The sequence below is a fragment of the Dermochelys coriacea genome, chromosome 11 (genome assembly GCF_009764565.3).
Source record: "Dermochelys coriacea isolate rDerCor1 chromosome 11, rDerCor1.pri.v4, whole genome shotgun sequence".
NCBI classification, from domain to species: domain Eukaryota; kingdom Metazoa; phylum Chordata; order Testudines; family Dermochelyidae; genus Dermochelys; species Dermochelys coriacea.
This window is the reverse complement of record NC_050078.2, coordinates 77,145,888-77,161,579: the sequence shown is the minus strand read 5'-3', so window position 1 is coordinate 77,161,579 and position 15,692 is coordinate 77,145,888. Positions and strand designations below refer to the sequence as shown.

Genomic DNA, 15,692 nt, shown 5'->3' with positions numbered 1-15,692 from the left:
GCAGGCGGCTGGCAGGCCCCAGTGGAGCTGGGCCAGGAGGCCGCTGGGCAGGCAGGACCCAGCCCAGGAGCGGAGCTGGGCAGGGTGGTTCTGGGGCTTGTTGTGTGGGCAGCAGCGGCCCCAGGAGCCCAGCCCTGATTCCCAGCAGGGGGCATTGCCCTGCCCAGGCACCGAGGACCTTGCAGCCTCCCCAGGGCAGGAGGTGGAGGATCCCCCTCCCAGCACCAGCAGCTCAGCCCGCTCCCCGTGGGACAGCAGCAGTGCCTGGGACGTTCCCGGTGAGGAGCCGGGCTCAAGGAGGGGTGAGGAAGGGGCTGTGAGCTCCCTGGGCCCAGGAGCTCTACCAGTGCTAATGGGGGGGGTCCCCCAACCCAGGTGTCTGGCCTGAGCCACGCAAACCCCACTGACACCAGCAGCAGTCACACAGCTGCCCCTGCGGCAAGGGGAGCTGGGGGGCAGGGGCACCGGGAGCTGCTGCCACTTTGGTCCCTGATGCTCTGGGGGTGGGGGACAGGCACCTCCCAAGAGACCGGGGGGCCAGGATCTTTGCTGTGGGCTCCTGAAGCTGTCGGGGGCTGAAGGCCCATCTCTGAGAGGGGGGGTGTGGGGCCCAATCTGCCCTGGGTCTCTGAGGTGGGAAGGAAGGACATTAACCCTGCTCTCCCTACCATGCCCCTGTTAGCAGGCGTCACCCTGTCCCCTTCTCTCCCTGGTGCAGGGCCCCCAGGGGCTCAGAGGATGAGGAGGAGGAGGAATGGGTGGACGTGGCCACAGAGGAGGCTGCTCTTGAGGACATCCAAGAGCAGCTCCAGGGCAGAGAAAAGGCACATTCCCCAGCTGGGCTGGAACCGAGATTGTCCTGCCCTTTCCCAGCATCCCCAACCCTGAACAAGATCTTGTCCCTAACAAGGATTTTTCTCCTCTATGATTTGAGACCCCCAAGATTTGTCACACACCAGCGGGGGTCTCCTCCTCCCACAGGCACTGTCCCAGTTCCTGACCCTGCTTGTGTAGGAGTCGTGGGTGATTTGGACAATGGGTGGGTCCCCACTATCCTCCATGGAGGCCTGAGCCCAGGAACTGGTGCGGCTGGGGCAGGAGGTCCCTGGCTAACTGGCTCTCTCTCCCCTCACCCCACTCCTGGTGGGTGCAGGATGAGGCCCAGCAGCTCACGTTCCTGCAGGCCATCCACCCCGCGTGTCTCGCTGCACAGCAGAGAGGGCAGGACACACTGGAGCCGCACTGCTGCAAGGCGGCTGTAGTGGAGAGGATTGTGGTGAGCGAGACACGGCGCCCGGCAGCTGGAGGGAGGAGAGAGGAGAGAGACATGGGATGGGCAGGGGTCTCCCCGGGCCAATGGATAAGGCTTGGTGAGGCTGGAGGGGACAGCAGAGGGCAGGGATTGCTGAGGCTGAGGACTGGGGAGAAGAGAAGGGAGAAGTTCAGAGATTGGTCACTAGTGGGCAGTGGGGGAATTGTGGGGCTGGAGGGGCAGCTGAGGCTGGGGGACAAGGAATCACATGTTCCCAGCTCGTAGTCGGGATGGTATTGGATGGGGGTTTTGACAGGGAGGAGGGAAGAAGGGGAAGGGGACTGAGCTGGGCAGGAATCCTGGGCAGGGACCAAGTTGGAGGGGCAGGAGGGAGGATCCTGCTGGGTGTGTGGGGCACTGGCTGTGTAATCTCCACACTGGGAACTGTCCGTGGGGCCCGAATCTTACACCCTCCTTTGTCTCCATTGGGTCTCACAGGAGCTCACTGAGGAGCTGTCTGATGACTCTCCACCCGGCGCCGTCCTTGCCAACTCCCTGATCTCTGTGGGCAACCTCAGGTACCGAGGCCCCCCCACCCCCGCCCAGCTCCCCTAACCCCGGTGCTGCTCCGGCCCTGGGCTGGGAGTCACTGCCCCTCCCACTCCTGGGTGGCTCCTCTTAGCAGAGGTGGTGGGAAGGTTCCCTCTCTCCTGGCTGGGCTGTTCTTTTCACTCCAGTAACATTACACGGGCCTTGGGACGAGGCTCACTCCCAGAGTCAGATACAGGAGAGGCAGTGGGGTCTAGGGAACAGGCGCTATTCCTGCCCCAAGACCCACCTCCTGCGATCTGCCCTGCATGTCATCTTCACCTTGGGCGCGGAGAAGGACCCCACCCACGTCCAGGTAGATCATCCTCCTACTTCTCCCTGCCAGGAGCAGGAGTGCCCTCTGGTCCCTGCTCCCTTGATTCGTTGGAGCTCCAGAGATAGAGGTGGGGTGTGTAGAGATGGAACAAGCTGCAGGGTTAGATCCTTCCCTCCAGGGGGGATGATGTTACCCCGCCCTGGGGAAAACTTTCCTTCCTTCCTTCCATATGCCGTGTTTTGCCCAGCAGCCCAGCTTCCATCCATAGCAGCTTGACTGTTCCCCACTGTGCTGCCTACAAGGCCCTCCGCAGAGACTTGCCAAGGTCATGGATTGAAGAGTCAGTTGTCATCCCGCCATCGAATCCTTGCTAATTGCCAGCAGTGGGATGTGAATGAGAGAGGCCAGGGCATGTGTTTGGGGGTCTCACCAGTGCTTCTCAGAGACCCCTCTTCCCATCCTGTGGCAGGTGTAGCCCCAGTTTCCCTAACACTGACCCATAGCTCTCCCTTGCTTTGCAGGCTCTGCAAAAGGTCTTGCCAGAGCTCCTGGATGCCATGCTGGGGAACCTGCTGGCAGAGTCCCCAGACACCGACAGGCTCCACTACATCTTGGAGGTGAGCCCCATGAGGAGAGGTGCGGGTGGGGGGCAATTTTACCTTAACTCTTAGGAGGACTGCTAAGAAGAGCCTGGAAGATCCATTTTCCAGTCTGTCCTCCTAGCTGGGCCCCCAGTGGGCATCCTTGGTCAAGGCAGTCGGTGCAATGCAGTGTCAGAACCTTCCTCCTTGAAGGACAGAGGAAGGAGCTGGGACTTCAAGCCAGAACTCTGCCTGGTTCTGTTGAGCACTTATCACAGGGCCCCTGGCTGGCTTGAGAAGTGAGAGTCTGACACACACACACACACCCCACCATGAGATCCAGGAGATGGTCCTCAGAGAAGAGGCACAGGCTCCTTCTTAGAGGAACAGGAGGACCCGAGGGAATTAGCCCTTCTCTGCAATGGACCTGAGATTCCGGGGGGGATTGTCCTCACAGTCACTCCCTTCATCCAACCAAAGACTTGAGCTACGGGGAGGGGCAAGGGATCAGTCTCCTTTCCGGTGAGCTGTCCAGGAATCAGGAGTTCAGGAAGGATGAGACCAGCCCTGACACCGAACATTGTCCCAATCTAGAGAGACAATGACAATTTATGACCTGCAGCATACAAGCATCGTCCTGGGTGCAACAATCCCCTTCTAAAGCTCTGCGATCAATGACTCAGATATTCCCCCCAAGCACAATGTCTCAGCTCTGGGGATAGGGAGGGGTCCTTTGCACAGCTCATGCATCTGCCCATTGATCCTGACCAGTCTCCTTCCCCCACAGCATGTCAACTTCTGGATCATGTCCAGGGTGTCGCAGGAGAGAGCCAGGGCCATTAGGGGCAGCACGGCCCTGCTCAAATTCACCATCACCCTCCCTGAGTTTGACATAAGTGACCTCTGACCCCAGCTTCCTGACTCCAGGCATAGGCGGGCTGGCTCCGGCGGGCTGTAGGATCTGCTGCTGCAGGGGTTGTGGGTTAGGAGTGTTCCTCTTGGGGAGGTTGAGTCAGAGCAGGGAATGAGCTAGGCTTGAGTCAAGTTCTTCTTTTCCTGGCTGGTGGTGACCCTGGGCCTCTAAGGGTCCATGCTCCAGCCCCTGCCTCCAACCAGGTTGTGCCTGGCCTTGGGTCCATTCTTGGCATCCTGGAGCAGCTCTAGGCTCCCTTGGAGGCAGAGAAGATGAAGGGTCTCGCTCTAGCTTCTCTCCCCCAGCATCTCCTGCAGAGGGGCTGAGGGGAAGGAGACTCCTGGCCCAGGGGGGACTGGGAGCTGATAGGAAAATGCTGATGGAGTCCCCTCTCCTCTCCCTTCCATTTGAACTCAGCAGAGTTCCCTAGGATGGGTCACCATGTGGCACAGCTGGATCTGTTTGTCAGTGACCCAACCAAGGACATCAGACAGCAGGCCAGGGAGGGGATTTACCGGCTCTACCAGCTGCACCAGAGGGGTAAGGAATCCAGCTGGGAAATGGGACCCCAGCCAATTTCTCTCAGACTGACCCCAGCTGGAGGATGAGTCTCTCTCTGTCTCTTTCTCTGTTTTTCTCCACCTCCCTGCAATTCTAGTGGACCAGGGATGCAGCGAGGACTCTGCCCACTGTGCAGCCACCAATGCATTGGAAGGACACAGACACTGCAACCAGAATGACAAACATGTGTGTGTCTCTCTCTCCCAGGGCTGACCGTCCACGAGGCAAAAGGTCTGTGGGAAGGGGGACTGGGACCAGGACAGCAGGCTCCTGGGCTACAGGAACACAGCCAGGGTGAGGAAGGTAAGGACACTCTGCCAGGGCATGGCACGGCTTAGCGAGTGGGGCTGGCTGGGTGGGTTCCCTGCATAGCTGCCTCCTGGAGACAGCACAAGAGCCCACTCCTCATTTCCAGCTCAGAGTTCCCTATCCAGCCTCCAGTGTGGGATGCTGATACTAAAGGTCCCACCTTGAACCTTGCTAGTTGCCGTGATTTGTGTGTCTGACACGGATCCATTGCTCCGTGACATAAGGAGAATCCCTGGGTGAGGGAGTTAATGAAGGATTATGGCTCTGGGTGTCTCTCCGCTCCTTGTCCCCCTCAGAGGCCACGTGAGAGAGCCTGTGAGCTTGTCCCCCTTCCCACAAGCTGAATTGCTGCCCCAGAACAAAAGGTTCACAGGAGCGTCTGTGTGGTGGGGACTGGGACCTGAGACTTCTTGTCTGTGTCATGTTGCAGTTTGGATTCCCCTTGGAGGAAGGCCAGGAGCTGCAGACGCCAGACCCAGCCACTAGGAAAATCACTCAGTTGGGGGGAATAGACCTTTGGTCTGTCAGCTCCAAGCCCCCCGCCAGGTGCAGGAGAGCTCTCTGCTGGAGCAACGCAGGTCCCGTCATCACTATGAGCTGCCCAGCAGGGCTTCCAGCTCCCCCGCACTGAGCTGTTTCCAGCCCAGCCCCTGCCATAAATTGCCCTCCAGAAAGAGCCACTACAGGCTTTGCATCCCTAAGTGCTGGCCACCCTGTACTAAGAGGGCTTTGCTGAGCCAAGGGCCCCTGAAAGCCTCCAGGGAATCAGCTGCCTCAACTGCAGCACCCCTGCCCCTGGCCCACTAGAGGCTGATGCCGTCCCAGCCCCGGGACATGGAGCCTGGCTCTGGGCAACCTGCTCAGGCCTCACGTCCTCTTGGTTTCAGGTCTTCGGAAAGTTCTTCTCGGAGGAGCAGAGAAGATTCTTCCTCCGGACGGCAGTGCTGGCCACCCACGATCCTCTGCTGCGTGTCAGCCAGGCTGGGCTGGTCCTGGCCTCCTCCCTCCTGGGGGAAGCCCAGCAGCTGATGGGGGACACAGTGAGCAGATGGATTAGACTCAGGAGATCGGGGTGGGGCCCGGGGCCTCATCCCCATCCTATCGCCATTCGCTGGCCTGGCAGCAAGGAGCCTGGTGGGGAGTGAGAGTCAGAGCAGGTGCTCCTGAGAAGGGGGATGAATTCACCTCCATGAGCAGGAGGGAGCCAGCTTGTCCCCGGAGCAGCTCCAACCCAGCGCTTTAGCCACGCTAATTAATGACCAGCGTTACCTCATCCTGGGCTTATGTTCTTAGGACACGGTGCTATCGCTCCTGGGAAGGGCAGGAGAGCCCCCTAAGTGCCCTCTGCGAGCCTCTCCTGCCTGAGCCACAGGGCCGCACCCAGTGCCCAGGTGCCTAGTATCTATGTCACCCAAGCCACCATCACTGGCAGCCTGGGAGGCCAAGGACTGACAGGTGATGGCAACTGGCCAGGCAGGGCTGAGGCATATGGGCAGGGGAAGCTGGTCCTGCTGCTGGCAGGACTGGACCCGCTTTAGAAAGAACAGGAGGATTCAGTCAGCAGGGGCTGCCGACCTGCCCCATTCACCAGGGCTGCCATCATGCGGCTTCAGCATTATCACTGGGGTGACTTGAGGAAAGGTCTCAACCTCCCAACGTCCCACTTCACTGAGGCCAGAATCCCTCCTCCTGCCCCCCACCACCCTGCTAGAGCCCCCTCCCTGCCCTACTTGGGCGGGGGTGGTGGGGGAGAGGGTTCTGTGAACTTGAGCGGTGGCCCCAGGTGGGTTGGGGGTGGAACAGCTGTCAGAGGCACTGAGGGGGATGTGGCAGGAGCTCGCCCAACAAGGAGGGAGGTTGGCACTGGAGGTCACTAGAGAGGACAAGACGACTCCATCCTGGGGGTCAGGAGGGTGAATCCATCCCTCAGACGTGGGCAGGTGCTGGGTGGAAATGCTGCTGGTTCCATGTGCTGTTAATCCCCCCTAGTTCCTGGGGGGCATGTGAGTCTCTGACAAGTTGTCGTTCCCTTGCAGCAGGAGGACGTCACAGCCAACGTGATGCGCCAGCTCCGCATCATCCGGCACTTGCACCAGGTGCCAGAGGCGCCGCAGGGTCTGTGCCTCTGAGGATGCCAGCCACTCCTGCTCCCTGCTGCAGGTACTGCTCTGGCTCACTGCAAATGGGGAGCTAGTAGAAGGGGAATGGAGTCCCCCGGAACTGACAGAAACTCCTGTGTAGGAGGGTCCTTCCTTCTGCCCCCAAAATGCCTTCATCTGGAGCAGGAGCTCTTCCACTCACTCCCTTTCCCCTTCCCCCTTTCCTTGGCCTGACCCCCATCCCATTCCCCCTGCTCCCAGACAGAGCTCTGTGTCAGGGCTACAGCCCATCTGCCCAACTGAAGCTCAGAAAGCTCCACTTTTGAGGAGGCAGGGATGGGACAGAGGTTCAGGGCTAGCTTCACCTCCTGCCCTTTATTCTCCCCTTGGCCCTTCTACGGGGTCTCTCAGTGGGAAATGAATAGGAGCCTACTCTCCGGGTCCTGGGATCTGTCACAGCCTCCCAGATGGGCACAGCCTGCAGCTGAGCCACCTCAGGGAGCAGTGGGGACAGGTCACCCCGTCCCAGCAAACCAAGCAGTGCTGGGTCTCAAAGAGGCTTAGATGGAAGACTCTGCTCCTTCATGGAGGTGAGAGCCATTTACTTCTTGGGCCGTGGGGGTCTCTTGGGGGTGGGGGAATGGGATTCCTGGTGCATAGCCTGGCTGGGAGCTTCCCCCGGCCCTGGATCCCCGCTCTGGGACAGCGGCATCTCCATCAATGTTCCACCCTTGTTTTGTTCCTAAGTAGGAGCTCCCCAGAGATGTCCTCGACCCTGGACTCCTGAGAGCATTTCTGGCAGGAGGCTTCAGCCCCTAAGGCATGAAGAGAGTATCATGCCACTCTCCAGCTCCACTTCCCACAGCAGGACAAATGAACCCTTCAGCTCCCAGAGTCCCGACTCTTTGACCTCCTTCCGATCAGCAGGGTGTTTCTCCAGCCCCCTCACCACACCTGTCAGCCTCTGCATGATGATGAGTCTCAATGTCAGAGTCACCAGAACAAGCAAAACTCCAGTTGCATCCAGTGGGGCCTGTGTGTACTTGGCCCCTCTGGAAACCAGCTCTGAAATGGGGAGCAAGGACCCCAGCCCAGTATCAGCAGGACTAGGCAGAGCAGGCCTGTAACAGGTGCTTTTCCCTGGGCTGCACACCTGGGGCCTACTCAAACTGATTACAGAATAAGCCCTACCTGAGAGGAACCATGTACCTCCCCTTAAAGAGCCAGACTTCAGTGGTGATAAAACCCAGCTGGGCTATGAACAGGAATGAGAACGAGGTAGGAAGTTCAGAGCAACAAGGAAAGCCTAGAGGGGAACTTGAAAAGAGAGGTAGGAAGTTTCCTAGGAAAAACTGCAGCAGAGAGAAAGGAGCAGACCTAGCTGTTGGGTAGGGGGCCCTGGGCTGGTACCAGTGTCAGAGTGAGACTGGGTTCCCCTCCCGGCCCCAAAGAAGGGGGTGTACACGCACCCAAAGAAGGCTACCAAGCCCAGTAAGGGGGCTTCAGACTGAGCAAGAGCCCCAGTGAGGGCAGAAGGACTTCTTTCTGTGGGAAGACCTCTTTGGACTTTTAGTGTGAGGCAAGCTGAGCCCCAGAAGGATGGACTAAAGGTGGTGACCGGCCAGAGGCTGAGTTACCAGACTGAGAAACTGCCGTGGTGCTTGAGCGACCATTGATGGGGTACGCTAGCCCAGCGAGAGGGCTGTGATTCCTTGCCTTGTCACCAGGAGGCACGTAACAATGAGTAGATTTGTTTACGTTTGGCATAATCGGCCAGATTGAATTCCCCTTGTCATCCCTGAGGGCTGATGGAAGTCTTGGTTGCTGAAGGAAGGTCTCTCCCCTGAAGCGGGAGTGTCGAGGGACCGAGCTGGTCACTGGATTTCACACTTCAGTTCCAGGGACTCATTAAGCAGCCAAAGCAGGTCTAGGGGTTTCTCTAGCAGCTCCTAGAAAACCAACAGAAGCAGAAGGAAGTGCAGGCAGATCTACAGACGCAGCTGGCAATCTTCATGGAGCCGCAGCAATACCTGTCAGAGATCCTGCAAAGGGAAATCAACCCAGGGTCTGCTATGCCCATGGACAAAAAAGAGCAGATAAGGAGAGCATGCCTGGGCTATGCTGAGAAGGTTAGTCCAGGAGAGCAGGGCATGAGAAAGTGTACAAGCCTGGACTAATGCCAAGATGGAGACAAAAGATCTCTGTTTTTGCTGCAGAGAAGTAGGCCATAACAAAAGACACGGCCTGTTTAGGAACTTGGTGAGTGGCAAAAGGAGGGGCCAGGGCCCCAAGAAGGTAGAGAGAAAGGAGAAGGTGAACTCTGGCACAAACACACATGAAGCGGGCAAGGTGGAGGTGGCAGTGATGGCCGTGGACCTTGCAGACTCTCAGCGAGCACACCCTGTCGGGTGCTCCAGGGAGGTGAAGGATGAAATGGTTGGCCCAGAGTTGAAGCAGGCTGAAGTAGGGACAAACACAAGGGTGGAACAGGCCATGGTGGGTCCTCAGACCCTGATGGAAAAGGTTTTGGGGGATGCAGCAGCAGTAGCAAAAAGGCTACAGAAGAAGCTAGTGGCTTCAGAACAGGCTCTGCAAGCAGCTGTTAATAGGAATGAGGAGCTGCAGGAAGAGCACTGGGATACTGCAGAAGAGAAGGATTGCCTCAATTCTGGTGAGCGAGCTGGCAGGGGAGCTGGAGACGCCCAGTGCCCCGGGCTGTACAAGCGCGCAGCAGGTGATAGTGATGAGATGGCAAGGGATGAAGCTTGGACAAGAGTAGAACTTGCCCCTAGTTTGGGCCAGATTTTAGGGAAGAAGGTATATAACAGGGTGGTTTGGTCTGTGGGCTGCAAAGCCTGGAGCTAGGCCAAATGGATTATAAAGTGAGCCTCACCTGAGGGGAAAACCGCAGCAAAAGAACAGGAGCAGACCTAGCTGTTCGGTACAGGACCAGAACCTAGAGTCCAGGGTAGTACCAGGTTCTCCCACTGTTCCCAAGCAAGGGGACCTACAAGGCCATAGAAAGGGTTACCAAGCCCAGCAAGGGCAGGCCGAGCCAAAGTCAGGCTGAGGAAGAGCCCCCACGAGGGCGGAAGGCCTTGTTTCTGTTTTGGACAGACATTTTTGGACTTTTAGTTTGCGATGGGTGCGACCCAGGACGGAGTGGACTAAAGGACGGTCACCTGGCTAGAGGGCTGAGTTGCCAGCCAAGAAACTGCCAGAGCGACTATCGGTGGGGGTGCTAGCCCAGCAAGGAAAACTGTAACACCAGGCCTGGTCAGGACCTAGCGGTGAGTGAACTCTGTTACAAGCCCATTTCCATTAGGGAAACAGCCTGGTATTGGAGAGTGGGTGGGGAGATGGGAAGGGCTGCTGAGGTTGGGGTGGGGAGTAAGCTGTGGGGCTGGGAGGGGTTTAGAGACAGGGCTCAGCTTGTGGGTGGGATTCTGCAGGCTGTGTCTGGAGCAATGTGTAGCCTCTTCTATGGGAAGTGCCCATCGGTCAATGGGGCCTGAATCTCTCATGCTCCTTTGTTTTCTTTGGGCATCACAGGAGATGTCTGAGGAGCTGCCCTTAGACTCTGTGCCCAGCGCAATCGTCTACAACTCATGGTGTCCATGTGCAACCTCAGGTTCCAGGACCCTCCCGCCTGGATCCCCTAACCCCACTGCTGCTCAGGCCCAGAGGCAGGAATCACTTTCCCTCCCACTCCCAGGTCACCTCCCACCAGTGGCTGTTCCCCTCCTTTGGCAGAGCAGGTGGGAACAGTCCCTCTCTCCTGTCTGGGGGTTGATTTGAGTCCAGCAGTTTCAGGATGGTTATGGGAGAGGATGGCTGGAGGGGTCATACAGCAGGGTCCAATGATGAGAGCAGGGAACAGGTTGTACTGCAGCCCTGCCACTGAGTGGGAGCCTGACATTGGCCAGGTCACTATCCTGCCTGGTGCCTCACTTTCTCCATCTCTGAAGTGGGGATAATCTTGACTCACATTTAGAAAGTGTTGGCTCCTCTGCTCTTGCTTCCCAAATTCCTGCCCTCCTTGCCCCACACAGGCCTCTGCCCTGTTCCTCCAACTTCCATGCCCATGTGAGTGCCTGTGTCACCCCCCAACTGCAAGATCTCATGCATAGTCTCCTGCCGGGAAACTGAAGCCACCCCTAGATCCGGAAGAGGAATCACAGTTCCTGTGCACTGCCCTGCATGGAGTGTTGCCCAGGGGCATGGGGAAGGCCAACACCCGCATCCGGGTAGATCATCAACCTACTCCTCTGTCCCAGGAGCAGGAAGGCCTCTGGTCCTTGCTCTCTTCCATAGCTGGAGCTGCTGAGGTGAGGGTGGGGTGGGCAGAGATGGGAACAGGCCACAGAATTAATAGTGTCAGGGGGAGACTCCCTCTCTGTGGGAGATTGTTGCCCCTCTGTGGGGAATCCCTTCCTTACAGATGCTGTGCCTTGGTTCCTGGATTTCGCCAGAAAGCCCAGCTCCCATCCCTAGCAGCTTGGCTGTTCCCTCCTCTGCTGTGTAGCAGGCCCTCTGCAGAGAACTGCTCTGGGCAAGGACGGCAGACCCAGCCGTCATCCTGGCAGGGGTAGCCTCAGGTTCCATAGCCCTGACCCATGGTATCCCTCCTCTGGCAGGCTCTGAACGAGGCCTGCACAGAGAACAGGGATGCCAGGCTGAAGATTTCAGCCTGCTGACAGCAACCCCCAGCTCAGACAAAGTCCAGCACATCCTGTAGGTGAGCATAATGGGGAGGGGCAGCAGGAATTTTACCGTAACCCTGGCGAGGCCTGGAAATGAGAGACTGGATGATCCACGTTTCCATTGTATCCTGCTACCTGAGAGCCCATTGGGCCACCCTTGGTCGGTCAGTGCAGTGCAGCGTTGGGGCCCTTCCTCGTTCAGGGACATAGGGAAGGTGTGGATGTTTTAGGACGGGCCCTGCTTGGTTCTGTTGAGCACTAGTTCCAAGGCCCCTGGCCAGCTTGGGGAGTGAGAGCATTAGACCACAGTGAGGTGCAGGAGAAGGTCCTCAGAGAAAAGCACTGGCTGGTTCCTAGGAAGCTGCTGAGATTCACAAGGAGGGAATCAGCCCTTCTCTCCCATGGGCACAGAGCATTGTAAGGAGCAGGGTGTGTCCTTTGTCCAACAGAGACCTGTCCTAGGTCTCACCCACAAACCTGGGAGAGAGGTGGGAACTTGACTGGGTCCCACCCCAGCACTTCCCCTGGTACACTCTCTTCTCCCCTCCCTGCTTGGCCATTTTGCTCTGGCTTTATGAGCATGAAACAAACAGGAACTTCTTCTCCATCTTTGAAGTTCTGCTCAGGACACCCCGAACTGTCAGCCCCTGTTACCCCACTGCCTCAGGAGGTGAGAGCTCTGCTGCTGCCAAGCTGTGTCGGCTGCCAGACACGCCAGCCTCTGCCTTGCCAGCAAACTCCGTCAGACTGCCAGATTAAAACTTGTCTTGCAGGTAACAGTCAGTGAACCCCAGTTCCCCAGAGACATCCCCCTACTGTGTCCAGTCCCCTTACTGGACACTCACAGAAATAAGTAGGTTTGCTGCCTCCAAAGAGACAGGGCACATCTCAGCCTGTTAGGTTAGCTGGAGACTCACACCTCACTTGAACACACAGCACTGGGATGGTTTGGGATGCACAGTAACGAAGAACAGAGATTTCAGTGATACTAAGCAAGAGAAAGAGACAAGTTTGGTTACAAAAAAGCCAAAACACACTTTGTAGTGACTAAAACTGAATCTTATCAAGTCACAATCTTTGCCTCAGCAGTTTCCTGACTAACATTAAGTTACCAGCATCTCCAGCCCTCAGGGTCAGGGGACCCAATGTTCCCACAATCAAAGGATGCTGTTCCCTCTGTTCCCTACATGATGGACTTTTGTACAATTTCTCCAATGCCCTTTTCTGCTCTCCAGCTCTGCTCCCTCCAACAAGACACACCAGTCCCTTGGCTCCCAGAGTCCTGGTTGCCTGCTCTTCAAGGGCTGAGGGGTAGTGCTTGTACTGCCCCCACCCCCACCCCAGCTGCTTTTCCTATGGGAATCTCCCTAGAGCAGAGGAGAAATCTCCTCTTCTCTTAGAATCAATCCCAGCAGTAATTCCACCCACCCTGGTCTCAGCTGAGCTACTTTCTCTGCCTGGGATCAGGGACCACTTGTGAATTCCTTTGCTTAGGGGTGTAGGTGGGGGCAGAGGCTGAAGCTCCAGCAGTTTCCCCTGGAGGACACCACCCTGTCTTTCTATGGTCTGACTAGGGCTCACCATCCATCCTGGAGCTGAACAGCAGATGGGAGCTCATAGATTGTCCTTGGTGGCCCATGTCCCTGTGTGTGATGGAGCTGTGTGTCAGAGAGGGCCAGGAGCAGATGCACCATGCATGGCCAGAAATGGGCTAAACAGCCTGTCATGCTAGGTGAGTACAACCCTGGCCACATACAGACACCATGGGCATCCATGGGGACTGAATCTGGGCCCTTCACTACCAAGAGCACAACTCACTCCAACTTGAGTCATGACAGTGGTGACCCCTGCCAGCCCCCCTGAAGTGGGCCAGTATTATCCCTCTTAGCTGGGGCAGAGGGATGGAAAGCAACAGGCTGCGAGGTCACCCACAACGTCACTGACAGAGGCAGGACTGAAGCATGGACCTGAGACCAGTCCAGCTCCAACCACGAGACCACACCCATATCTAAAGCCAGAGAACCCAGGAGCCCAGACTCTGACAGCCAGGCTGTAAATGACAAGACCAACCTCCCTCCCATTCAGGAAGCCAGAGAAGGGACCATCTGCTGAGCCCCACTCTGCAGGGCCACTGTCAGAGACCATTGCTAGTGGGTGCCAAGTGACTGAGCAGGAAGCTCCTGGAGAGACTCCTAGAGGCTTCCCAGTCATGTTTCACTGTGACCCTCTGGGAGCCATGCAAAGAGTGAAGCATTGAAGAGACTCTCCTGCTCTAACAAAGAGTTTCTGTTCTCCTAGATCGTCAGCCAGTGAGGCCAGCTTGCAGAATGTGGAAGAGCCGTTTGGCAATGAGTTGGAGGATTCACCATGTAGGTGGCAGCCGCTGCAATGGCTAGAGTCCCCATGGGCAAGCCTCCATTCCTGACACTCCAGGCTAACCTCCCACTGCTCTCAGGGGGGTTTGGCTTTACCTGCGGGGCCGGCATGCTCAGACAGAGGACTCAGGTATTTCCATCAGGCTGCTCAGTGGCAAATGTAGCCATCCAAAGAAGTGAAGAACGGAAGGGAAAGAGCAGAGCTGGACCATCAAGCTGCTGCAATCAAGTGACCACACCTGGGGAGAAAAGAGGGAGAACTCAAAGTGGCTGGTGGCTCTAGGGAGGAAAAGCAGTTTGGGAGCCAGCAGAGTAGAAATAAAGAGTTAATGATGAATATTGCACACTTTGTCTTGTGTTAGTGAAGGGTTTAAAAGGGGTCTCTTTACTATCACACTAACCTTTAAAATAGCTGGATATGATGAAAGGGCAGGTCTATAAAGGTAAGAGGTGACTCTAGGAGCTTGAAGTCTCAGATTCTGTCACAATTGCATGCTTCTACTAGCTGATCTCAACCCAACAAATCCCTCAGCTGGTAGCAGTAGCCAGCTCTTATCCCCTATTTCTGGACTAGCTGCCAGGAAAAGGAAATGATGCATGGGGGTCACTTGCAGAGTTGCTGTTAATGCGGCTCTTGTGGGGGAGCACAGCAGGGTACTGTGGACTCGGGGGCGCCATTTCAGATTGGGGCAATTTATCCATGATTCCAGGGCGTCACCGTGAATAAGTGGGTCACAACTGAGAATACCAAATTCAGGGCAAACTGCTGAGAAATAGGGCAGATACACCCCAAAACTGGTGGCTATTCTTCCATGAGATAGACCAAACCAGCAAGAAAAGTAAACTTCTGTCTCACCACACTGGCTAACAAGAAGTCAAAAATGCAGCCTCCTTAGGTATTCCAGACCTGGATTCAACACCCAGACACTAGACTTAATGATGAGTGATTATTTAAAACCAATTTCACCAAACAAAAGGGTTCTTCAGATTCTAAAGGACCAACCATATTTCCAGGTCAATATATAACTCAGATCTTACCCACTGATCACGTTGATGCCAATCCTTTAGTATCTAATAGCTAAAGGTTTATTTATAAAAAGAGAGAATACATACAATAATTGCAAGTTCTTTTGTAGCAGTGATGGAATAAACTGCTGGCTTGTTAAATCTCTGGTTGCTTCCAAATCATTGGAAGGACCCAAGTCTCTTGGTTAGAATGCTCCCATTGGTATAAATCCATAGTCCAGAGGTTTGAGCAGGAAAGAGGCAAAATGGAGATGTTTCCAGGGCCTTGTAGAGTTTCTGCCAGTGGAAGGAAACCCATTGTTCAAACAAAACCCTCAGCACAGTTAGTGGAAAATCACAGGTAACAAGATGGGGTTTGGAGTCACATGAGCAAGTCACATGCACATTCAAGTTTCACTAAGTCATATCAGAAGCCATTACCCTTACTTTAGTTAGAACATTCACAGGAAAGTCCATTACGTGTAGATCGGTGTCTTCCATGGTCCATTGTGAGTTAAGTATACCTTGATGAGCCATTTAACTTGAATAGTCCCTTCAAGATGTGCAGGCTAAAAACCTTGTGGGCACAAGAGCAAACATAGTTAATATTCATAACTTCAGATACAAAAATGATACATGCATGCAAATAGCATAACGATATTAAGCAAATCATAACCTTTCCATAGACGCCTTACTTGACAAACTTTGTACAAGATTTGTTGCAATTATATAACCGTGGTAGCAATAACGATCTACATGGTCATATTTTAATAAGATAACATCACACAGAGGCTATTTAGGCACCCGAAAACTCTAGTTTTTTGGAAGATAACTTAGTAATTAGCTGACATGAGGGCTGTATCTAATGCCTATATAAAAGAAAGACAATTATATAAATATTAGACCTTCTGAGCTCTAATACTAACATGTTCTGACATCTTGTGGCAAGTCACTTAAGCAGGGACACTGGTTAAAATTTTAATATATATTATTACTTTGTTACTAACACTGCAGAAAGAGAGAGAGACC

The 15,692-nt window shown here is 55.4% G+C and overlaps 1 long non-coding RNA gene across 1 annotated transcript; it reads left to right on the top strand.

Annotated features, from left to right (window-relative positions):
- The first annotated feature begins 7,833 nt into the window (after positions 1-7,833).
- Positions 7,834-14,413, top strand: LOC119863549. The gene is made up of 3 exons (XR_005295635.2): positions 7,834-9,870; positions 12,858-13,015; positions 13,582-14,413. It is a non-coding gene; the product is annotated as an uncharacterized LOC119863549 (long non-coding RNA).
- Positions 14,414-15,692: the final 1,279 nt, after the last annotated feature.